Below are 26,143 nucleotides of genomic sequence, written 5' to 3'. Positions count from 1 at the left end.
CTGGAGGGAGCAGAGAAACCCTGTGCTCATACTGGGAGGATGCATGTCTGGCCCAGTCTATCTGGTGGTGGCTGAGGGACCTGCTCCAGAACTTCACCTGTGTATAGAAGGCAGCTCACAGAACTCACCTGCAGAACGCTGTAGGAGAGCCGTCAAATCATGCCACCTGGGGCAAGGGATTGCTGGCTGTAGGACACACAGTGTAGCACCTGGGGAAGAGAGGAAACTATTTCCCAGGGGAAAGGGGACATTCCCAATCGTGGGAAAGGGGGAATTCCTAGGACTCAACAGCTCAAGACAAGAAGCCTGCACAGAAAAGATAAGGGAGGCCCAAATGCTTTGGCCTGGGGCCATTTTCTAAACTCCTTGTATAGATAAAACCTGAGGGAGAGAATTTGCACAGATCAATCTGCAAAGACTAGTTAAGGCGTTTTCTTTTTTCCTTCTTTTATTTGTTAGCTCCTGGCATTCAAAGAAAGCTCTGTCATAACGCTAGCAGCATACAAGCTTAAGGAAGTGATACCTCAGAGTCTAAATTTCAGCAATGCATTAAAACATCAAAATGTTCAGGTTTCAACAAAAGATTACAAAGCATACAAAGAAACAAGAAGTGATGACCCAGGCTAAGGGGAAGATTAAAGCAGTAGAAACTGGGGGGCAGAACGGTGTCTCCTTCAGTTTGGCCTCCAGCTGCGGCAGCTGCGGCTCTGTCTTGAACTAGCCAACGGGCTTCAGCCATGAGCAGAGTGGGGTTTGTGGTCCCCCCTCAGGAGACAACCAGATCAACCCTTCCCACGGCTTCACCATGGTGACCTACGGGCAGAGCTGCGAGAGGCCAAAGTGTATTTCTCCATCTTATGCTGATCTTGGCAGAGCTGCCAGAGATATTTTCCACAGAGGATTTGGTTTTGGCTTGGTAAAACTGGATGTGAAAACGAAGTCATGCAGTGGCATGGAATTCCCAACATCTGGTTCATCTAATGCAGACACTGGTAAAGTTACTGGGACCTTGGAGACCAAATACAAATGATGTGAGTGTGGTCTCACTTTTGTAGAAAAATGGCACACTAATAACACTTTGGGAACAGAAATCGCAATCGAAGACCAGATTTGTCAAGGTTTGAAACTGACATTTGGCACCACCTTCTCATAAAATATGGAAAGAAAAGTGGTAAAATCAAGTCTTACAAGAGGGAGTGCATAAACCTTGGTTGTGATGTTGATTTTGGTTTTGCTGGATGTACAATCTGTGGTTCAGCTGTCTTTGGTTATGAGGGCTGGCTTGCTGGTTACCAGATGACCTTCAACAGTGCCAAATCAAAGCTGACAAGGAATAACTTTGCAGTGGCTAGAGGACTGGAGACTTCCAGCTACACCCAATGTCAATGATGGGACAGAATTTGGAGGATCAGTTTTTCAGAAAATATGTGAAGATCTTGACACTTCAGTAAGCGTTGCTTGCACATCAGGTACCAACTGGAATCATTTTGGCATTGCAGCTAAATATCAGTTGGATCCCACTGCTTCTATTTCTGCAAAAGTCAACAACTCGAGTTTAATTGGGGAGGGCTACTCTCAGACTCTGAGGCATGGTGTGAAGTTTACACTGTCTGCTCTGGTTGGCAGGAAGAGCAGTAATGCTGGAGGCCACAAACTTGGGCTTGCCCTGGAGTTGGAGGCTTAATCCAGCTGAAGAAACCTCTGGAAATGGATATTGGAAGATTTGGCCTTAATATATTTCCATTGTGACCAGCAGCTTGCCCCATCCTCACCCCAAGAAGGTGATCAAAAGAAAGGATGATCTAAACAAAAGCTACATTTTAAATATTTAGACAGTTACTTGTCAGCTGGTTTCTAGTTGAATTGGTTATCTAGTTATAATGCTGCAGTCGTGCAGTCGCCTATACATTATTTAAATATATTTGACTGTTAAATGTGCTATGCACCAATAATGAAATAGACCTTTATGAAAACTGGAAAATAAAAAGCAGTAGAAACCATCATTGAGGAGGGTGAGACCTTGGACATGCCAGACAATGACTTTAAAAAAATGCTCCTAAATATGCTCAAAGAGCTAAAGGAAAACATGGACAAAGAACTAAAGGAAATCAGGAAAATGATGGATGAACACAAAGAGAATATCAACATAGAGATGGAAATTACAAAAAGGAGCTAAACAGAGCTGAAGATCACAGTAACAGAAATTACAAATTCCCTAGAGGGTACAACAGAAGATTGGAGTTGGCAGAAGAAAGAATCCATGAACTAAAGAGAAGACATTTGAAATCATCTAGTGTGAGGAGCAGAAAAAAGAAAGAATGAATGAAGAGAGCCTGAGGAACCTGTGGGACACCATCAGGCTTACCAATGTACACATTCAGAGTCCCAGAAGGAGCAGGGAGAAAGGAGCAGATAGAATATTCAGGAAATAATGGCTGAGAACTTCCCAAATTTAATGAAGAGACATGAATATGTACATCCAAGATGCTCAACAGGATAAAGCCAAACAGACCCATACCATGCCATGTTATAATTAAATGTTGAAGGCCAAAGAGAGGATTCTGAAAGCTGCAAGAGAAAAGCAACATAGGACCCTCAACAAGATGAGGTGCTTATTTCTTATCAGAAACTATGGAAGCAAGAAGGCAGTGGGAAGACATATTTAAGGTACTGAAAACAAAATATTGCCAACCAAGAATTCTATATCTGGCAAAACTGACTTTCAAAAGTGAGGGAGAGATTAAGACATCCCCAGATAAAGAAAAGCTGCAGGAATTTGTCACCACTGGAGCGGCTCTATAGGAAATGCTAAAGGGAGTTCTGCAGGTTGAAAGGAAAGGATTCTAGACAATTGATGGAAGCCGCAAGAAGAATTAAGATCTCTGGTAAAGATAATGACAAGGGTAAACATAAATGCCAGTACTATTTTATTTTTGGTTTGTATCTCCAATTTTTACTTCGTATGGGATCTAAAAGGCAAATTCACAAAATATAATGATAAATCAGTGGTTTGGACTCATAATGCATAAATGTGTAATTTGTGACAGGAACTCTATAAAGGTGGGAATAGGTATCAAAGCAAATGAGATTGTTATAGATTTGGGATGTTACATGTCAGCCTGGTGATAATCACAAAGAAAATATCAAAGAATATACAAACTCAGAGGGACAGAAAGTCGAGTACAGGTTACCAGGGATGGGGGACATGGGGAGTTAATGCAAAATGAGTGTAAGTTTTCTGTTTGGGGTGAAAGGAATGTTTTAGTAATGGACGGTGGTGAGGGTACTGCAACATTTTGAATGTGATTAATTTCACTGAAATGCTTGGGAGGGGTTAGGATGGGAAGATTCATATTGTATATACATTTCCACAATAAAAAAAAGAGAAAAAGACACTATAGAGATAACGACACTTAAATGCAATACGTGATACTGGATGGGATCTAGGAATGGAGGAGAAAAGGCTCAAAAGAACATTATTAGGACATAAAGAAAAAACTGGAATATAGATCTGAGCTTTCTATAAACATTAATATCAACTTGTTAAATGCACTGAAGGTGATTACATGAGTGAATATCCTTATTTGTCAGAAATATACATGGAAGAATTATGGGTTCAAGGAATATAATGTGTGCAACCTGCTCTCAATGTTCAGAAGATAGATAAATCGACAGATGAATAGATAGAATGATATGGCAAAGGCAGAAAAATGTTAAAATTGGTGGATCTGGGTTTCTAGGAGTGGGAGTATAGTTCTCTGTATGGGGCTTGTATTATTTTTGCAATTGTCATGTAAATTTGAAATTATTTCAAAATAAAAAGTTAAAAAATAGTAACAACACCAAGTGCTGGTAAGGATGTGGAGAAACTGGATCATTTATTTGTTGCTGGTGGGAATGTAAAATGGTATGACCTTTTTGGAAAACAAATTGGTAGTTCCCTACAAAAACTAAACCTGCAATTACTATATGATCCAGCAATTGCACTTTTGGGCATTTATACCAGAGAAATGAAAACATATGTTAACACATAAGTATATCTGTGTGAAAACCTGCATATGAATGCTCATCAAAACTTTATGAGTAATAGCCAAACACTGGATACAACCCAGATATCCTTTACTGGGTGAATGGCTAAGCAAATTGTGGTACATCCATACCATGGAGTACTACTCAGCAATAAAAAGAAATTATACACTCAACAACTTGGATAAATATCCAGGGAATTATTCTAAGTATAAAAAGCCAATTAGAAAAGGTTACATACTATATGATTACATTTATATAGCAATTTTTAAAAGATAAAATTTTAGAAACGGAGGCTAGGTTAGTGGTTGTGCGAGGTTGGGGACTAGAGGCTATGGGACGGGAGGGAGGTGGATGTGGTCATTAAAGTGCAATGTGGTGAAAGGGCATTGATGGTGGTGATGGACACACGAACTCACACGAGATAAAACTGTATGGAATGAAACACACATGCACAGACGAGTATAAGTAAAACTGGGGAAATCTGAATAAGACTGGTAGACTGCACCAATATCAAAATGCTGGTTGTGGTATTGTGCCATAGTTTTGCAGGATGTTACCATTGGGGGAATATGAATATAGGGTAAGTGGAGTCGATCTGTAGTTTTTCTTGAAACTGGGTGTGAATCTACAATTTTCTCAAAATACACAGCTTAATTGAAAAAAAAACACCCCTATCTGATATATCCCTTTATATCAAACATGGTGAGAGTGAAACTGATGATGGAAGAAAAGAAGGAAGGAAGACAGGCAGGAAGGAGAGAGTGAGGGAGGAAAGGAAGGAAGGGGAAAAGAGAAAGAGAAAGAAAAGAGAAAGAAAGGGAGAGAGGAGGAGATGGAAGGCTGCAGGGAGGGAAGAAAGTAATATTTTTACCATGAGTAGTCCATGTTCCAGAGTCCAGGTTCTTTCATACCTGGTTGGAGACAGATATTATTATCTCCATTTAATAGATGAGGAAACAGGCTCAGCAAATAACTGTCCCATTCTCAAAGCCTATGAAGAGCCAGGATTCAAGCCCTGCTCTCTGACTCTCCTTCTGCTTGCCTCCATCCTTTAGCCAAATGCAACCATCAATCAAATGTAGGCAATGACTGCATTACTCAAGAGGAAATTGAAGCCAGACTGTAAGATGCAGTCCACAAAATTCATGATTTCTTCCCTCACCCCCGCCCCTTCTTCTTGGTCCCTTTTTCATATGGATTGGGTTTTTATTTCTGCATTTATTGCACATGCAAATTACAGATGAGAGCATCGACTACACAAGTCATTACTCAGAGTAGCATCTCCCCAACTGCCACTGGACTAGAACCGAACAGCTTGTGGTTAATTTGCTATATAATCACTGCCTGTGACGGGGGGCAGGGTTGTGCCTGTGCTAATATTAGGAAAGAGGAAGCTAAGCAGAGAGGACTCCTGGGGCATGGGGAAGGAGGGTGGTATTGACCAGGGAGAAAAAATAGAGTTGTTGGGGAGCGGAGTGAGGGGCCCCACCCCAGTCAGAGGCTTCCAGGGGTTCTGCTCCTCTACCGAGGCTGTTCCAATGCTCCATCCCATTAGTCACGTCTCCATGGAAGGGCTGACCAGAATCCCCATTCTCCTAACCTCTGCCATTTCCTGGCCACTGACACCTCATCTCAGAGAAGACCTGTTAGTACACACACAGTGCATCTCCTAGAATGGATCCCATGGGCAGGAGGAAATTTACTGATGGGCAAAAGTTATAGCCACCATACAATGTTCTAACAAATCAATAAGAAAAAAGGCCAACAATCCAATGAAAAATGGGCAAAGGCTGTGAACAGGCAGTTCAAAGAACAGGGAATTTAAATAGCCTTTAAACACACCAAACGATGTCCAACATTAGTCTCAATAAAAAAGAATTGCAAATTACAACTACAACAAGATGTCATTTTTTACCTATCACACTGACAAAGATCAAAATGTTTGGCAAACAAAGATCATGGATGGCAATCTGGCACTCCCTATTAAAATGTTTAACGTATGCAACCATTAACCCATAAAGTCTACTGATCTAGAATATATTCTACAGGATACTTGCATATATGTATGCAAAGCTGGATGTACAAAGCTACTCACCACAGCATAGTTTACAATAACAGAAGATTGGAGAAAGCTTGAATGTCCATCAAGAGGGGACTGTTTAAATAAATTACAGTGCATCCATACAAGGGAGAACTTCATGACTGTTAAAAAAGAATGAGGCAGCTCTTTATGTATGGATATGAAACAATCTCCAGGATATCTAAGTGAAAAGAGCAAAGTGCTGAACAGAGAGATTAGAATGCTGTCATTTGTGTTTTTTTTTGTAAAGGATATATACACATACACATCTCTGCTTGCATACTCAAGGGAGATCTCTGAAAGGATGACAATATTTGATTCTGTAGAGGGAGAGGAGTTCTGAGGTCTGGGAACAGAGAGGGAAGGAGGCCCATTGTTCACTGTTTACCTGGTTTCCATTTGATTTGTGTTCCATGTGCATGTATAACCCATCCTAATTGATTAAGAATATATATTTTAAACCCTCTGTTGGCTCCTCTTGGCCAAAAATCAAACCCCTGGCCTGACACCCAAGGCCCTTCATGTTTGACTTGAGCCTTTTCCTCCCTTCATGTCCTCCCATGCTGGCACTAGCTCACTCTTCTCTAAGCACACTGTGTTTCTCACCTTTCCCAAATGCACCTGCTTTTGCACATCTCAGCTTTGCACTTGCTGCTTTCTGTGTCTGGAATGCCCTTCCACATCCTCTTTTGCTTACATAGTCTTACTCATTCTTCAAGACCCAGAGCAAACATATCTGGCAAGAGTGTGGCTTTCTCCAATGTCTCCAAAGAGACTTATCACCTCCATCTACTCCCACAGCACCCTGGGCAGACCTCCACTCTAGTGTATCTGGAGTTGCGCTTGGATAGGAATGAGCCTGGCACTGACCCAAAAGAGGGCTGCTGATTTGGTCTGTCCACACTGGGCGCCAGAATCTGTCAGCAGGAGTCCACCCAATAGGTGCCCACCTCCCCAGTGAGTGGGGAACATACCAGCATCCCACAGCATGCTCTAGGATAAAGGATCCCATGGACCCATGAGTGGAGATCCCAATGCACATCAGTGTATTAAAAGCTCTGAGCAGTCCTGCAATTAAGGAGAAAAAAATGTTAACTTTATTTAGACCCATACATCTCTCACTTATATAATCACTGGACTTTATTTTCTTTGGAACATCTGTGAACATTCCACACAGCTAGTGTTCAAAGGGGAGAAACACTTTAGAAAATGTTGATCTATAGCAATTACTGGAGGTTTTCTTTAATTCAGAACTTTGAATGAACAGTAAAGGGTTTTGAGATGTTGGGACTCATCCATGCAGTTTAGCAACAAGTTAGATTATCAATCCTTTACAACTTTTGTAAGCATACAGAATGTTTCTGGTCAAAGAGCTCCGTTGCTCCTTGCTAAGGAACTCATGATTTCATGATGAGTAGAGGGCCGGGAACATCTCAGTCCTGGATCAGGACTTCTCTGACTTTTGTTTGCCATCATGGGTGTCCAGGATCTGTGTTCCCTAGTGGGTGTGCCACCCCACCTGTTGCATTGGAACAGTGTCTTGTATCAGGGCTTTTAACTCCAAATGCAGATGATAATCCAAATCTCACGTGAAACTGCCCATTGTTCCTACTTGTAGCAGAATCCTCACCGCTATTTCTGTGGCTCCTGTTATTTCTTCTCTGAATGACAGAAAAACCAAGATGACACATTTCTTCCATTAGTTGCTGAATAGGACCTGCTTCCAGTTACTTCCACCTAAGAATGGGGTCTCTCTCCCTCCTTCCCTCTGATGGGTTCCACGGGTCTCCCTGCTGAGCTGTCAACAGCGGGAGGGGCTTGGTGCCCCAAGCTCTTGGGTGGGAAGATTAACCTCCAAACTGGATCCAACTTGAAAAGGCTTCCCCACTGTGCAGAGGGCCTGGTTCTTCGGTGCTTATAGGGTATCACTCACTTTCTACACATCTTTGGCCTCAGCCTCCATCCTGAACCGTTCCCCCTAACCACTTACACTCCACTTCCCACTGCAACCAAATCTCTTTTGGACTCACTGTCCTGTTTATGGTCTTGGTAATGTTTGACCTTTCCTTCCAGCTCTGACCCCTTACTTCCCTATTGAGCCACCTTTTTGACTCCTCTTGAAAAATACCCCATCTGGCTCAGCCATCCTGGAACCCTAATCAGAGCAGACTCCCATGGCTTGTGTCCCCAGCAGATTTACTCTAGCCCCACAAGCCAGACCCATACATGTGGGGCAGCAGAATTCTCTCCCCTTTTCCACTGCCTCTGCCCTCATCCAGGCACCAGCACCTCTTGTCTGCAAATCACATCAACACTTCTGCTTCCGTTCCTTTTCCATCCCTTTCCACACAACTGCCAGAGTACCTTAAAGAAAAGAAATAAGACCATGTTATCATGTTATTTCTCTGCTTAAAGCTGTTAAATGGGTTTCTTTTTACTTACTTTTATTTGATTTGGTTTTTAACAGCTTTATTGAGACATAATTCATACAATCACGCACTTAAAGTAGACAATACAGCGGCTTTTACTATATGCAAAGCATTGTGCAACTTTTGCCATAAATCAACTTTGGAACATTTTCATTACCCCAAAAAGAAACACCTCACCCCTTGGCCTCCACCGCCCTCTCCTTCCTGCCAAATTCCTTATCTCCCCAGCCCTAGGCAACCACTAATCTATTTTCTGTTTCTATAGATTTTCCTATTATGGACATCTTGTAGCAATAGAATCATACAACTTGTGGTGCTTTGTGTCTGGCTTCTTTCACTTAGCATAATGTTTTCAAGTTTCATCCATGTTGTAGCATGCATCTGTCCTTCATTCCTTTTTATGGTTGAATAATATTCTATTGTCTGTATATACCACATTTTGTTCATCCATTCCTCAGTTGATGGACATTTGGCTTGTTTCCACTTTTTGTCTATTATGAATAATGTTGCTAGGAACATTTGTGTACAAGTTTTGGTGTGGACACATGCTTTCAATTCCCTAGGGTATATACTCAGGAGTGAAATTGCTGCCATATGCTAACTCTAGGCTTAACTATTTAAGGAACTAACAGACTGTTTTCCAAAGCAGCTGCACCATTTTCCATTCCTGCCAGCTGTGTTTAAGTCCCCTTACTCTTATGATAAAGACAAGACTTCTTGCCTTGGCCTTCAAGGCTCTGCCAGTTCTTCAGCAGTCTCATCTCCCTCACTCTGTTCCTTGCTTGTATCCCAGCCACACTGTTCTCTCACTTCCTCCAAAAGCTCATGCTCCTCCTAATCTCCAAGCCTTTACCCAGGCTATTTCCCCTGCTTCCTCATAGGGTTGTTGTGAAGGCTGAATGAGCCAATAGATGTAAAACATTTAGGATAGAGCGTGGTACAAAATTAAGTGTTGAATAAATGGTAGCTGTTATTAAATAGTGCTAAATATTTTCTATAGAACAGCAAACAGTTAGGGACTGGAGAAGAGGTGTCAACAGTAAGTCCTAAGAAAACAGAGAGGTGGTATTAGGGACAGCTGCCTGGAGGTGGTGGGCTTTGAACATTTGACGATTGGAGGAAGCTGGTAGAGATTTCTGCTGGAAATAAAGGTAGTGGATTTTAGCCAAAAACATGTGGGAAGATTTCCAGATGATGTCAAGGGGCCAGCACCTCTGCTTTCCCTTTCTCCCCTTCCTCTCGAAGATCCCACCTGGCTGAGTTGTGATCCTCCAGCTGGGGTGGCTAAGTCTTAATACCGAAGACTGGGCTGGCCCCCAAATAATTCCCCACTAGAATCCAGCTTTTTTGTTTGATAAAGGCAGACCCTGAGCCTCTAGGGAATTTGTCATCCACTGTAGGAGGGGCAAGTGGGAATTTGCACCCTTTTCATACCATATTTAATGCTTTTTTAAAAATAAAATTAATATATTTTCATAGGAGATGTGGAATACATAGAAAAATATAAAGAAGAAAGTACAAATTACGTGCAAATCCAGCAACCAGGGAACATGGCTGCTACTGTATGTAGAATATCCTTCCAATCTCATAAACATTTCAGTGTGTGTGTGTTTGAAAAAAATCTGGATCAAACTGTACATATTATTTTGTACCATATTATTTTGTTCAATTAACAATGTATTGTGATCATTTTCTCATGTCCTAAGTCAATCTCTGTGAATGTGATTTTTAATGGTTGCAAAATAGTTTACTGTGTGGATTCATTTAAACCAATCACTGGTTATGAACATTGAGGTTGTTTCATTTTTTTTCATTATAAATAATATTATAATAATATTTTAAAGCATAAATCTTAATATCTGTCTCTGATTAATTCTTTAGGATAAATTCCTTTAAGTGAAATTTGGCATTTTTAATTTTTTTTAAAAAATATATTTTTTGGTGTTTTTTTAAATGCATTTTTATTGAGATATAATCACATAACCTACAATCAACTGAAATGTACAATCAGTTTTTCACAGTATCATCTTATAGTTGTGCATTCATCACCATAAAAAATGTTTTTAAGTGCTTCTTTTTCAAGAATTGTTACATACACTGGGTTAAAAAATCCAAACAGTTCAAAAGGGAATTCATTAAAAAGTGTTTGGATTCTTCAGTCCAGTTCCCTGTGTTGACTTCCCGGAAGCAATTAATATAACCAGTTTCCTTTGCACAGTTTCCCAAGTACGTGGATATGGATGTGAAAAACATTTTTGTACATATATATCCTTTTCCTTACTCTTCTCTGCACAGCTACACATTTTTGGCACCTTCCTTTTTCCACTTAATAATATATCTTGGAGATCATTACATATCAGTACATGTTCTACAACTGTCCCATATATATATTTTTTATTTTGGTAAAATACATATAATGTAAGATTTACACTATATTCATTTTAAGGTGTACAATTCAGTGGCATTAAGTGCATTCACAATGTTGTGCAACCATTACCACTGTCTAGTTCCGGAACTTTTTCATCACCCCAAATGGAAATCTGGTATCTATTTAAGCAGTCACTCTTCAGTCCATCCCTCCTCCAGTCCCCACAACCACTAATCTACTTTTCTTGTCTGTGAATTTGCTTATTCTAGATAGTTCATACAGATGGACTTATACAATGTGTTGTCCTGTATGTCTGGCATCTTTTGCTTAGAATAAGGTCTTCAAGTTTAATCCACATTGTAGTCTGTATCAGAACTTCGTTCCTTTTTATGGCTGAGTACTATCCCATTGTATGGCTATGCCACATTTTGTTTATCCATTCATCTGTTCATCGACACATGGATTACTTCTACCTTTTGGCTATTGTGAATAGAACTGCCATAAACAGTCATGTACAAGTTTTGTGAGGACATGTTTTCAGTTCTCAATTGCATATATGTAGGAGTGGAATTGCTGGGTTATATGACAATTCTGTGCTTAACTTTTTGAGAAACTACCATACTGTTTTCCACAGAGGCTGTACCTTTTAACATTCCCACCAATAATGCACAAAGTTTCTAATTTCTCTACATCCTTAGTGTGATGGTTAGGTTCATGTGTCACCTTGGCTATGTGATGGTGCCCAGGTGTCTGTCAAGTATGCACTGGCCTCACCATTACTGCAAGGACATTTGTGGCTGGTTTATGAAATCATCAGTCAATTGGCTGCAGCTGTGACTGATTACATTCAACAAAGGGCGTGTCTTCCACAATGAGAGAATGCAATCAACTAGATTTAATCCAATCAGTTGAAGACTTTTAACCAAGACAGAGAGGACCTTCACTTCTTCTTTGGCCAACCAGGAAGCATTTCCTGAGGAGTTCTTCGAAGTTGCCAGTTTGTTCCTGAGGAGTTCATCGAACATCTTCATTGGAGTTGCCAGTTTGCTGCCTGCCCTATGGAATTTAGACTTGTGCATACCCAGAGTTATGTGAGACATTTTTATAAAATCTTTTATTTATAGATATCTCTTGTTGATTCTATTTCCCTAGAGAACCCTAACTAATACTCTTGACAACACTATTATTTTCCAGTAAAAAAATTACGGCCATCTTAGTAGGTATGAAGTAGTATCTCATTGTGGTTTTGATTGACATTTCCCTAATGACTAATGACACTGTGCGTCTTTTTTATGGGCTTTTGGCCATTTGTTTATCTTTGGAGAAATTACTATTCAAGTTGTTTACACATTTTAAAAATTGGGTTATTTGTCTTTTTTTGTTGTTCACTTGTGAGAGTTCTTTATATATACTAGATACTAGACCTTTATCAGATATGTGATTTGCAAATATTATCTTCCATTCAGTGGGTTGTCTTTTTACTCTCCTGATAGTGTCTTTGATGCTCAAAAGTTTTTAATTTTGATGAAGCCCAATTAATCTAGTTTTTCTTTTGTTGCTTGTGCTTGGTGCCATATCTAAGAAACCAGTGCCAAATCTAAGGGCATGAAGATTTGCCACCACAGTCATGAAAATTTGCCACTATGTTTTCTTCCAACAGTTTTATAAATATAGATCTTAAATTTAGATCTTTGATCCCTTCTGAGTTTATTTTTGCATATGGTGTGAGGAAAGGGTCGAATGTTATTCTTTTGCAGATGGATATCCAGGTGCCCAGCACCATTTGTTTATATTGCATATTTTTAAATTGCCACATAACATTTCTTTGAATGGATGTGCCATAATTTATTTAATTATATATTAATACAAAAGAAGTTATGAAGTGGTGGACATTTATTTTGTTCACAAAATTTTGCTACAAAAAGAATTCTCTAATGAATAACCTTGAATATACAGCTTTTAACCTATAAATAAGTATATGTGGAATAAATTCCTAAAGGCAACTTATGCATTTAAAATTTGGACACATATTAGCAAAATACCTTCCAAAGGGTGTGTACCAATGCATGCTCACATCAACAGAGTCTGCAAGTGCCTGTTTCCCCATATTCTCACTGCTGTCATATTATTAAACATTTTTATCCTTACCCATCTGATAGATAAGAAGTATTTTTTAATACTTTTAATATGTATTTAATATGTATTTGAATGAGGTTGACCACTCCTTTATGTGTTTAAAAGTCATTTGTATTTCTTTTTCTGAGAACTCTGTTCTTTCATTTTTCCCCAGTTTTCTATTTTTCCCCTCATTGTTTCATACAAACCTCTTTACATATTGGAGAAATTAGTCCTATGTCTATTTTATATGGTGTGTGTTTTTTTGCCAAGTTTGTCTCTCCTCTTTCTCCTGTTTGTCATGCAGAGACTTACTTTTTTTTTTTAGGTAGTTAAATGTCTCAATATTTTTTTTAGTCAATGGTTTTCTGGATCTTCTGTCTGGAAGGCAACCGAAAAAGTCTTTACTCATTCTGAAATTCTAAAAATTATCCCATATATTTTCTAGTCCTATTCTGATTTCATTTTTGTGTTTGAGAGCAATTAAGGAAGGGGGAACAATAATCCAAGAAGAACAGATAAGCTATTTAACGTTCTGGGGATGCCCAGGAACGACTATGGTCTGTTAATTTCTGATGGATATAGTAGGAACAAGTTCACAGAAATGTTGCTATATTAGGTAACTTTCTTGGGGTAAAGTAGGAACATGTTGGAAGTAAAGCAGTTATCTTAGGTTAGTTGTCTTTTTCTTACCTCCTTGTTATGGTCTCTTTGAAATGTTCTTTTATTGTATGTTTTTTCTTTTTTTTTAATTTTTTTTTCATACAGTTGATTAAAAAAAAAAAAAAAAAACAAGGAAAAAAATATGTAGAGCCCCCTTGAGGAGCCGGTGGAGAATGCAGGGGTATTGGCCCACCCCACCTCGATGGTTGCTAACATGACCACAGACATAGGGGACTGGTGGTTTGATGGGTTGAGCCCTCTACCATAGGTTTTACCCTTGGGAAGACGGTTGCTGCAAAGGAGAGGCTAGGCCTCCCTATAATTGTGCCTAAGAGCCTCCTCCCGAATGCCTCTTTGTTGCTCAGATGTGGCCCTCTCTCTCTAGCTAAGCCAACTTGAAAGGTGAAATCACTGCCCTCCCCTCTACGTGGGGTCAGACACCCAGGGGAGTGAATCTCCCTGGCAACGTGGAATATGACTCCCGGGGAGGAATGTAGACCTGGCGTTGTGGGCCGGAGAACATCTTCTTGACCAAAAGGGGGATGTGAAAGGAAATGAAATAAGCTTCAGTGGCAGAGAGATTCCAAAAGGAGCCGAGAGGTCACTCTGGTGGGCACTCTTACGCACAATTTAGACAACCCTTTTTAGGTTCTAAAGAATTGGGGTAGTTGGTGGTGGATACCTGAAACTATTAAACTACAACCCAGAACCCATGAGTCTCGAAGACAATTGTATAAAAATGTAGCTTACGAGCGGTGACAATGGGATTGGGAAAGCCATAAGGACCACACTCCACTTTGTCTAGTTTATGGATGGATGAGTAGAAAAACAGGGGAAGGAAACAAACAAACAGACAAAGGTACCCAGTGTTCTTTTTTACTTCAATTGCTCTTTTTCACTTTAATTATCATTCTTGTTATTTTTGTGTGTGTGCTAATGAAGGGGTCAGGGATTGATTTAGGTGATGAATGTACAACTATGTAATGGTACTGTGAACAATCGAATGTACGATTTGTTTTGTATGACTGCATGGTATGTGAATATATCTCAATAAAATGAAGATAAAAAAATACATTTGGAATTCATTTTGGTATGAAGAATAAGGAAGGGGTCCAACTTGCTAATTTTCCAAATGGTCTAGCCAGTTTTTTGGGGGATATTTTTTTTTTTTTTTTACCATTGAGTAATCCTAGAATGGATTATTTCCAAAGATGGCATGAGTCCACTTAGAAATCCCAGTAGCTACAAGAAGCCAGTATAGGGTCATTCTGGGGCTACAAGAAGCCAGTATAGGGTCATTACGGGCAAGCAGGTGAGCCTCACCCCATTATCTTTTTTACAGAGGGACTGTTAAGCCAGGAGCAGGTTGCAGCAGTAGTGTCTCTAAGTCTTAGTTCTAGATTGAGCAGGACACTCAGAAAGCTATGCGGCAGGACGATATTGTTTAGAATGCTGCAGAATTGCTCTTTTAAAGTTATACTGTAGGGTAATGTCCTTGACTCTTTCTATGGCTGCTAGAAGAAATAGCTGTAGGGAACTGGCTGCATTGCCTGCAGGGCTGTTGTGAGGGCATAGTTTGACAATGTGCTTCTCAATCAAAGTTTTAAAATTATTTCATTTTGTTTTGGAAACAACAACAACTTGTATACTTCATTTGCAAGATATTTCACAACTGCATTTTTACAGTCCAAAAAAGATAAAAAACAGAAGACAAACTGTTGGTCACATATAAATAAAAAGAAGCACTAAAGAAGAAACATGTCTTTACCATTTTAATGCTTTTTTTTTCAGCTTTTTTAACAGTTGCTATATGAGCTGATACTGACATTCATATCTGCCGAGTTCTGGCTCTGAGTTTCAGGTGTCACACAGATACCCAGAGTTCCAGAGATCGATCAGGTTATACATAAAGGGACCAGCATCTCGGAATCTGGAGATAGCCATTACAATTCAGGAATAGATGTGACTGCAGTAAGAGTTTACAATCTAGGGACCATTACAATAATCGTTCCCCTGATAAGCTGTGCTCTAAGGTTCAATTCTCAGTTTACATATCGTAGTTAGTCCATCTTGGTGAGGCATTATGGTGTTTGCCTTTGTTTCTGGCATAGTTCACTCAAAATGCTGTCTACAGCATCCATTCACCTCATTGGAGTGTCTCACAGTCTCACTCCTTCTCATGGCTGCTCACTATTCCATTGTATGCACATGCCACAGTTCACCATTCTGTTCCTCAGTCAGTATACTCTTAGGCCACCTCCACCCATTGCAAATCATGAATACTGTCTCCATAAACACCAATGTGCAAATGTCCATTCATGTCCCTGTTCTCAGATCCTCCAAGTATATGCCCCCTAATAAGGTTGCATGACCTTATGGTATCCACATACTTAGCTTCTTGTGGAACTACCACACTGTCCTCCAGAAAGTCTATACCTTTTAAGAGTCTGGCTTGGGGTGGGGGTGGGAACACTTTGCAGTGCATCATGTTTGAAAGGTTCCTGGGATGTTGTTCCCACCAGAGATTGTTGCAGACCAGGAGGGGTCAGCAGATAAAATACAGGATGCCCAGTTAAATTTGAATTTATGCTAAACAAAGAATAATATTTTAATATAAGTATGTCCCATGTAATAAGTCCCATGCAATATTTGGGACATATTAATACTAAAATATTACTCATTGTTTAGCTGAAATTCAAATGTAACTGGGCACCCTGTACTTTTATTTGGTAACTCGAGCAACACTATTACAGGAGACCTTTCACAATGTCTGGAGACATTTTTGGTTGTCACCACTGGGGAGGAGGTGCTACTAGCATCTAGTGGGTAGAGAGCTGGGATGTTGCTAAACATCCCACAATGCACCAGATAGCCCCCCACAACAAAGAATTATCTGGTCCCAAATGCCAACAGTGTGGAGGCTGAGAAAACTTGATTTCTCACAGCCTCCAATTAAGAGCTGTCTAGTACATAGTTTCCTTTAGAATCACGTTTGGAGAAACCCCAATCTTCCCGAGGACCTGGCTTTTTAGATTTTCTTTTTTTTTTTTTTTAATGACAGCAAGAACTAAGTAACTGATTTTAATTCCCTTTTCATGTCGACTATCAGGAAACTCATATCAAATTAAGGACCCAAGCATAAAGACTGGGTGGGCTCTTCTGTCAAATATAAAACATATATTTTATTTTTTTTCTTTTGGTCTCCCGACATTTGCATTTCCCTGGTCCTAATTCTTATTCTTTACTCATATTCTACCATTCCCTGTAAACCACTCAAAGCTCTTGTGGATAAGGTGGGATACACACATGTAGATGCATTCATATAAAACATATAAACATGGAGTTCATCACACACTTGACAAAGTCTGGTACTGTCTCATTGGAACCAGGTAGAAAAATGGGGGCTGTCCAGTTCCTTCTGCAATATCCCGGAGGAGTCAGGAAACACTTTTGCTCTTTGATTTTCTCTTCACCTTCAGGCACAGGTACCGGAACAACCGAGGCGGCCAGCCTAGCCTGGAAACCAGAATTGCTGGAAGAGAGGCCCTTGGTTTCCTCCTACTTGATCTTGAAAGGCAATGAAGATCCTTCCCGCTGCCCAGGAAGTGAGGGGCTCTTGGTGGTGGCCAAGCCGGCAGCGCCCTGTGAGGCACTGCGGCAGCCCAGGCAGACACACACTGGGAACGAGATTGCATCTTCCCCCAGACCAGCGAGATTCTATAAACATAATCAAAATGTAATAGAAACTTTTTGGAAATGCTGTTATGCGGAGAAAGCATCAATCTTGATGGAACTCCGCTCAACAGGCTTTGCGGAGCTAATCAATCATGGTCAGGACTCGGCCTCCCCATCTGTCTGCGCCGGGGACCGCGCAGAGCTTGCTCAGTCCCGGGCTGGGGCTGCGTCCCCTCACCAGGCAATCCATCATGCTGCAGGGGCATGGCGGGAGGGGAATAATAGCACGCTAATAAACTTGGGGCTTTTTTCATTCCCAACTAATTTTTAGTAAATGAGCCCAATCCAGACCGAGCAGGAAAAAGAGCCGGAGGAGATGGTGCTTCTGAGATGCGCCTCGCTGGCCCGGGACAATGGCTCATCGGCCTGAGGGGAAGAAGAGGCAGCCGGGCCCAGGGAGAACTGTTTCAGTGTTCGGCTGCGGAACCAACTGGCCCGGGCGGCTCAGGGAAGAAAGAGTCCGGAACAACTTCCGGACTGACAGCATGTACTTCCGGGTCTGGCTCATGGCACCGATGCGAAAGATCTCGCTCCTAATCCTGGTCTGGCGTGGGGCTTGGGAGTGAGCGGGAACGTGACTTCTGCGGGAAGCCAGAAGTCAGAGAGCCAGGTGCACGCAGTGGGGCGGAGGCCTGACAACAAGAAACAAATGCAGAGGTCAGAAGCCAAGGAGGAGAAAGGGAAGGTGCCACAGGGGCAGAGGAGAAAGATTTAGTATTGAGGCTCTGAATAATGCAGAGGTGCGCAGGGCCCATTTTCATGTGGTAGTAGCTGCCTTAGGGGTGACTCTTCCAGATTACGGAATAGTGCACGGGACACTGAAGGGGATACTCAGAGAGGCCTGTACTTTGGGGGACCATGTCTGTTTTTGCTCCACCTTCTGTTTCCCTCACTTTGCCTGGCATGTGGTAGTCACTCGTAAAAGTTGTGAATGTGTGCATGAGAATTGTTCTTGAGACAGTTGGAATTTGAAGATCTGGTCTGTTAGCTTCCTTAAATTCCTCAACTTCAGGTTCCTATCCCGAAATGCATCACAGGTTCAATCCCTGAGTTCCTCCTACCCAGGGGTCTGTCTTGGACAGGACAAAACTGAGAGACAGTTTTGGAGAAGGTGTGTGCATCCATTGTCTGTTGTTGTGTAACAAATCTCTCCCAAACTAAGTGGCTGAAAACAACAACAAACATCTATTATCTCTCACAGTTGCTGTAGGGGAGGGTCCCGGAACTGCCTTCTCTGGACCATTTCCAGTCCCAGTAAGTCTTTCTGGAGATGGGGTCACCACTTCTGCACAAGGAATTTACAGATGGCTACACATTTTTTTATGTTCCTTTCAACAAGAGGAGGGGTCTATTTCCCCTCCCCTTGAATCTGGACTGGACTGCGAAGAGTTGAAAGTGATGCCATGCCAGTTACAGCCTAAGGAAATGTCAGTTTCCTTCCTGGTCTTCTGGTTCCTGACCTGCCATGTGAGAAATCTGACTGTGCTGCTGGAGACACCTCGTGGACAGGCCCTGAAACTATATGGAAAGGGCAGGTGCCCAACTGAGCCCAGCCTTCTACTTCCTGCCAAGGTACAGAGGTAGAAGTGATGCCATTTTGGACCTAGACCAGCCCATCTGCCAGCTGAATACCACCAAGTGACCTCAGTCAGTGCTACATAGAACAGAAAAGTGGCCCAGGTAAGCCCTGCCACAAAATCATGAGACATAATAAAATGATTGTCATTTTAAGCCAGTAAGTATTGTGTTAGTTAGTTTTGCATCAAGAGATAACTGGATCATACAGAATCCAAGGAAAAGATTGTAGATAATATGTTTGCATGTTTCTGAGTTTTCTTCCCCCGAGATGTCATCCTGTCTTTTGCTTAATACCTAGAGGTGTAGGGCATTTATTACTTTTGGAGTTGCCCCTTCTATTATGGGATGGTCATGCCTTTCTTTGCTTCTTCCTTCCCTCCCCTCATTTTCCCTTTGCCTCTCCCCTTCCTTTCTTTCCTTCTTGAATATTTACTGGGGAGAGAATCAAAGAATGCTTCCCAGGAGAGGTGAGGCCTAAGCTGAACCTTGACTGGAGTGTAGGAGTAGAACAAGCACATGGGAAAGAACTCAGTCTAGGCAGAACACGTGCAAAGGTTGGTGTTCAGAGCACATGGTGGGTGAGGGTGGTAATGGCGGGACTCGGAGCAGGACAGGTAGTGTGGCCATATCATAATAGGCTGTAATATAACTAAGGAATTTAGATTTTATGGCTGGGCTGAGCAGGAAAAGATTTCCTTTTGGAAGCTGTGCTCTGGATGTTGTGTGGGTGGTCAGTGTGGCAGCAGGGAGACTAGTGAAGAGGCTAATAAGCAAAAGATGGTGGTGGTTTGGGTGAGGATGGAGGCAGTGTGGTGTTGGAAGAATGTGGCCGGTTTGGAAAGTGTAACCTGTTTGCTGCATTATTTGAGAATATTTAGTTCTGTTTATAAAAGACAAGAAAAACTCTAAGAAGTGTTAAGGCATAGATAATCATATGTAACATAGTAGCTTATGAGATGGAGGCAGACTTAGAGGATGTGTTAAGTATACACAATGAGTAAGCTTGTGAGACTCGGGCAGAATTCTTAAGATGTGTTAAAACTAGATAGTGAGAATGTTAGTAACATGTGAATCATAGATTAAATGGCATATATTATAAAACAAACAAGTGTATTACTATAGATAGAAGTGGAAAGACCAAGTCAAGAGAGAGTGCTACCTCTGGGCTGACAGCTCGGTCACCCCTAAGTTGGCCACCCATTGGTGACACCAAGCCTGAGCATGCTCTGACCCTGCATATACTCTAAGGAATTCAGACAAAACTATGGATGTTCTGCAGGCTAGTGGGTGAGCCATAGCAGCCTCCAGGTGTATGTGCTTGTCTCTGAGTTTCTCCAATAGAGCATGTTCATGATTGGCCCTATGCATCTTCCTTCTGTTGTATTCTCTTGCTCAAACCTCAACTCTGGTCCTCCAAACCCATGTTAACAGTGAAGGCTGATGTGAGAGAGGGAGAGACAGGGCATATGGATTTTGTATGGCTCAGGGGTCCAGGATGGTTTGATCCTTCCACTGTTTGTACCCTGTCCTAAGTATGTTACCAGTCATTCAGTTGGTTTAATGAATGATGAGATTCGAACATTTTAATTTAGTATGTGACTCTTTCTGTTCCATGGCCTCTGTGATAGCTAGCCTGGTGTTTCTTTGGGTTGGAGTCTGGGCATAACTTAGCTGGGTCCTCTACCTTAGGGTCTCCCAAAGCTGCAATCAATATGTTGACCAGGTCTATGACCTCATCTGAAGCTTGGCTGGGGAATGATCTACTTTCAAGTTCCTATGGTTGCTGGCTGCATTCATTTCCTTGCAGGCTCCTGGACGGAAGACCCCAGTTTCTTGCTGGTTCCTTTGCTGATTCCAGGCAGAGGTTGGCTCTAATTTCTTGCTATGTGACCCTTTCTATATGCAGTTCATAATGTAGCTTGCTTCTTTGAAGTTCACAAGGGAGAAAGTCTATTGACAAGACAGCATTATAGTCTTATGTAGCAAAATCATGTACATCCCACCACCTTTTCCATATCCTGTTGGTTTGAAGTGAGGTACAGTTTCCACTCACCCTCAAGGGAAGGGGATCACACAGGGTATGAACACCAGGAAGGGGTATTGTGAGGTCTGCCTTAAAGTCTGTTTGCCACAGGTTCACTTGTTTTGGGGAGCCTGGGGTGTCACTGCTCTAAGGCTGGGTCTCTGGGAGCGCATGGGTCATCCTCCTCTTTCCTGGGGAGTATGGACTTGTTGTGGGTGGTTATGGGCATCTAGAGGGCTTGAGCCAGGGCCTGGGCATTGGCAAATTCTAGGGGGACAGAGCTCTGGGCTGGATGTCAGGAAATCCCGATTCTAGTCCCTGATTGACTGTGGGACCTTGGGGCAAGCGACTTGACCTTTCTGGGACTCAGTTTCCCATGTGTACAATGAGGGGTTGGCTCAGATGATCCTTAGGGGATCACAGAGTCCTCATGGAATCGACTTATTGGATGTAGATCTGGCTGGTGTGAGATGTCTCTGTGTGAGAAGCAGCCAGACCTTGCTGGCTCCCCCCTTGGCCACACCAGTGCTTTGCCTTTTCCTGGATTGTACTCCCTGGGTAATGCGGGTTTGCATCTTCTAGAGGCTCAAATCACTGAGGAGATGGAAGTGCTCCCATCCAAATACAGTTCCAAATAAAAACAATAATGAACCCTCAACCACAATACTTATATGCATGTTGAAACTCAAATAGCTTCTTTATAAATTTTTTTGGTTGTAAAATTATAGATAATTCATTCAGGCTATTTTCTACTTTTTCTGGTCTCCGTAAGTATGTGCTTATTGTGCCTAGGGGTAAACCACAGACTGTTGGGGTGGGGGCTTCTACCCTAACTTCTAACCACACATTTCATCAGAAAATCTGGTTGGCTCTGTCCATGCCACTCCTGACCCCTCCACAGCCACCACCCTGGTCTAAAGCACCATTGACTCTTGCCTGGATCATTTCAACAGCCCCTCACCGTCTCCCTGCCTCAGCTTGGCTCCCTTCAGTCTATTCTTTACACAGCAGCCAGAGGGATCCTGTTTTAACAGTCAGATCATGTGACTCTGCTCCATGGCTTCACAGCAAATTCAGAGTCCTTTTAATTGGCCACAAGGCCCTTTATGAACTGTCCCCCTCTGCTTTTGACTTCATTTCTTTCCACTTTTCCCTCCCTCAGTCTGCTCCAGTCACGCTGGCCTCCTTGCTATTCCTTGAACATGCTAGGCACTTTACTGCCTCAGGGCCTTGGCGCTTACTGTTCCCTCTGTCTGGAATGCTCTTCCCTCAGTACTTACATGACCAATTCCCTCATCTTTAAGTCCCTGCTTAAATGCCATCTCCACAGTGAGGGCCTCCTGGGCAATCCTAACTAGTGATCAGACCAATCGAGCAGAGTAAGCTCAATCTACTTACTCTGCTTTCTTTTCTCCACCAAATATATCCCTTACACCATACTACACAATTTCCCTTTTAATTTTATTTAATGTCTTTCGTCCTTCACTGGACTGGGAGCTCATGAAGGGCAGGGACATTTGTCTGCTTTATTCACTGACACATACCCCAGTGTCTGTCACAGAGTAGGCACCCAATAAACACTTGTTGAATAAATGAGTAAGTAAGGGGTAGTGTAGTGTGATGGTGAGGTGTGTGGGTACTGGAGTCAGACTGCTGGGACACAAATACCAGCTTGGCTGGTCCCCAGCTGCACAACTCTTGGCAATTACTTAACCTCTCCCTGCTTCTGTTTCTTCATGTGTAAAAAGGGGATGATAATAATAGTAAATACTTCTTTGGGATTTTGTGAGGATTCAATAAAATGATTCATGCAAAGCACTTATAATAATGCCCTGCACATCCTGAGAACTCAGTAAGATTAGCTATTATTGTTTGTTTCATGGCCTATAACTCTAACTAACTTTATATTGCATATTTGTTTTATTGCCAATCTCCTTGACAAGAAAATAAGTTCCAGGTGGGCAGGGACTGTGTCTCTGTTGTCCATTGCTGTATCCTCAAAGTCTGGAAAGTACCTGGGACATAGGAGATGTTCAGTAAATATATGTTGAATGAACAAATGAACGGATTTTTATTAGCAAACTTTGGGTTGGGTCACTGTAGCTTGCTCTTAAATATGCTGCAGTGGGGGAATGCAGCCCGTTGACATTGACAGGGAAAGGGTTATCAAGAGCTCTTTTAAGCTAACCTTCTCCATCTCTATCTGGGAAGTACACGTTTAAGGCACTCCTGTCCATCTTTCTACCCACAGCTTGCCTCCTGCAGCCCATCTTTCACCCACAGGGATTATTATAAAACACAAATCCAGGCTATGATGTAAAGTCTGTGTGCTTGGATGGGGCAGTCTGTGGGTGTGAATAACATGAAGCAGGAAAAGAAAGTGAACATGATTTATATTAGTCAATTTTTGCTGTGTAACAAACATCCCCCAAATATTTCTATGCCTACAGCTCAGCTGAGGTTCAATTAACCTTGACTGGGCTTGGCTGGGTCAGGCTGGACTCTAGGCTTCCAGCTGGGCTTGAGTAGTCTCTGTGTGTTTTCATTTTGGGATTCAGGCTGAAGAGTCGGCAGCTGCTGGTGGCGTGTCGTTTCACTGGCGCACAAGATGCCAAGCCAAGCTACATAAGTACATTTAAAGCCTCTGCATGTTCCATGCCTGTCTACTAACATTCCACTGACCAAAGCAAGTCACATAACCAAGATCAACATCAATGTTGTGGTGTGGAAGTATGTTCCACCCACAGTGGGAGGCTCTGCAAAGTTACAGGACAAAGAGGGTGGATGTATAACCCTAATACATGAAGTAAGAATTGGGATCAGTAGTTGAATCTACTATATGATCAGATTTGCATGTTGAGAAAACTGTTTGGGCAATCACAGTGGGGTGTTACCTGGCTCTCAGAGAAGAGGCAGCAATCCAGGTGAGGGAGGAGGCCTGAGCCAGGGCAGGGGCAGTGGAAATGGAGGGGAGTGGGGTAAAAGATGTAACAATAGGCATGTTTGTGGAGGGCTTACTCTATCCGAAATACCATGCTCAAGGCTTTGCATTTCTTATCTTCATTAGTTAAGTTTTTAGCAACCCAATGACGTAGGTCTATTATGAGTCCCACATTATAGTTGGGGAAATGGAGATAGTGAGAGGGGAAGTGTCTTGCCTAAGATCCTTCACTTGTAAAGAGCCAAGTTGTTATTCTTACCACACTGCCTGCCCCCAGGGCCCAGTATTTAACCACCATGCCACACTGGCTTGACTGAGGGAGACCAGAATCTGAGCTGATCTTCAGGTTTTAAGTTTGGGTGACAGGTGGATGGTGACCCCATCGAGTAAGGCTGAGCCCCACAATTTTGAGGTCAACTGGGGACAGCAATGTGGGACAGAAAAGTGGTAGGAGACTGATTTTGAAAGGAAAACAAAAAAACTCCTTACTCCAAAATAACAGCATGTTCCTCTGGCCTTGCTTTTCTCCACTTGTTTACCTATAACTTCTTCCAACTCCGACTGCCGGGGACAGAGAGAAGGGGAGGATGGGAATCCTCCAGGGGCTCAGGCTGCTGCTCAGCTCGCAGTGTAGCCTGACAAATCAAGTGGGTAAAACCCATTAATTAGCAGTTTTGGAAACAGTTGCAAAGTTAATTATTCCATTTTCTGATGAAAGAAAGCTAATTTTTGGCATTTACATTGACAGTGACACGAACTAACATTTTTCGAGTTGACATCCCTCAAGATAAATGATGCTGTGAAGCATTTGTGCAAACGTCCTGACCCACAGCTCACTGCTGAAGACTGTCTGCAATGGGCGCCTTTGCCACAGTGTTTTGCCCAGCAACTGTGGAGGGTGGGTGAGCCAAGGAAGGGGCTTATGGGAGGGGTGGGCAGGCAGTGGCAAAGAGGAGCGAGCTGGTGACATACAGAGAAGATTCAAGCTAGAGAGAACATTTGCATATTGAGAAGGTTTTTCTGGAACTGAGAGAGTAAGGAGTGCACTAATGTTTCTGTCCATTCGTCTGTCTGTGGTGAGATTCACATCCAGAAGAGGGACCTAGTTTTTCTAAGGAGTTACTTCCAAATTTAGCTCTCCTTTCCAGATTTTTCTTCCGAATACCAGGCCTGTAGATTCAACTACTTACTTGACATCTCCACTTGGGCATCTCATTGGCATTTCTGACCCTCCAGGTCCCAATGAATCTTTCAATATTTCCTGTCCCCAATTTTCCCTCCCTTAAGTCTTTTCTAGGAAATGATACCATCATCCATCCAAATGTTCCAGCCAGAATTGTAGCCATCATCTTTATATTCCCCTTTCCTTCACCCATTCCTGACATCCAACTTATCAGCAAGATCTGCCAATGCTGCCTCCAAAACACATCTCAGATATGTACTCTCCTTTTCACATCTACCACCATCAATATAGTCTAAATTAAGTATCGTTCCATCTACAGCAGTGCTGTCCTGTAGAAATATAATGGGAGCAACACACAATTTTAAGTCTTCTTGTAGCCACATAAAACAAGTAAAAAGAAACAGGTGAATTTAACTTTAATAATATATTTTATTTAACTCAATGTATTCCAAATATTATAATTTAATGCAATCAATATAAATGACTATTGAGATCTTTTATATTCTTTTTTTTTCATGAAGTCTTCAAAGTCCAATATACACGTTACTCTTACAGCACATTGTAATTTGGAGGTTACATTTTCATCAGAAATACTTGATCTGTATTTAGATTTTATAAAATTTATAGTTGAAACAGTAGAATCACATAACTAAGTTGTTCCAAATGTACTTCAAAGTTTTTTTAATACCTGGATAAAGTATTTGTTTTAAAAAGTAAAATTAAATTTTATTTAAATTAATTGATTTAAATAAAATAAAAAATTCAGTTCCTCAGTGAGCCACATTTCAAGTGCTTGGTAGCCACATGTGTTTAGGGGCTTCTGTTTTGGATGGTGGAGTTAGAAAGGTTGGCCTCTGTCAACCCACTCTCCAGGGGGCAGCTGGAGGGATCTCATATAGGCAAATAGGGCCATGTCATTTCCTGTCAGACCTAGAAGAAAACGGAAGCCCTTCCTGCAAGCCTACAAGGCCTTCAAGATCTGAATCTTGCCTACATCAG

The 26,143-nt window shown here is 41.8% G+C and overlaps 1 pseudogene; it reads left to right on the top strand.

Annotated features, from left to right (window-relative positions):
* Window positions 1–805: 805 nt before the first annotated feature.
* LOC119515718 lies at window positions 806–1,684 on the top strand (annotated as a pseudogene).
* Window positions 1,685–26,143: the final 24,459 nt, after the last annotated feature.

The sequence above is a fragment of the Choloepus didactylus genome, chromosome 19 (genome assembly GCF_015220235.1).
Source record: "Choloepus didactylus isolate mChoDid1 chromosome 19, mChoDid1.pri, whole genome shotgun sequence".
Classification (NCBI taxonomy): domain Eukaryota; kingdom Metazoa; phylum Chordata; class Mammalia; order Pilosa; family Megalonychidae; genus Choloepus; species Choloepus didactylus.
Note: the sequence above shows the minus strand (reverse complement) of the source record. Positions and strands in the feature narration are given on the sequence as shown.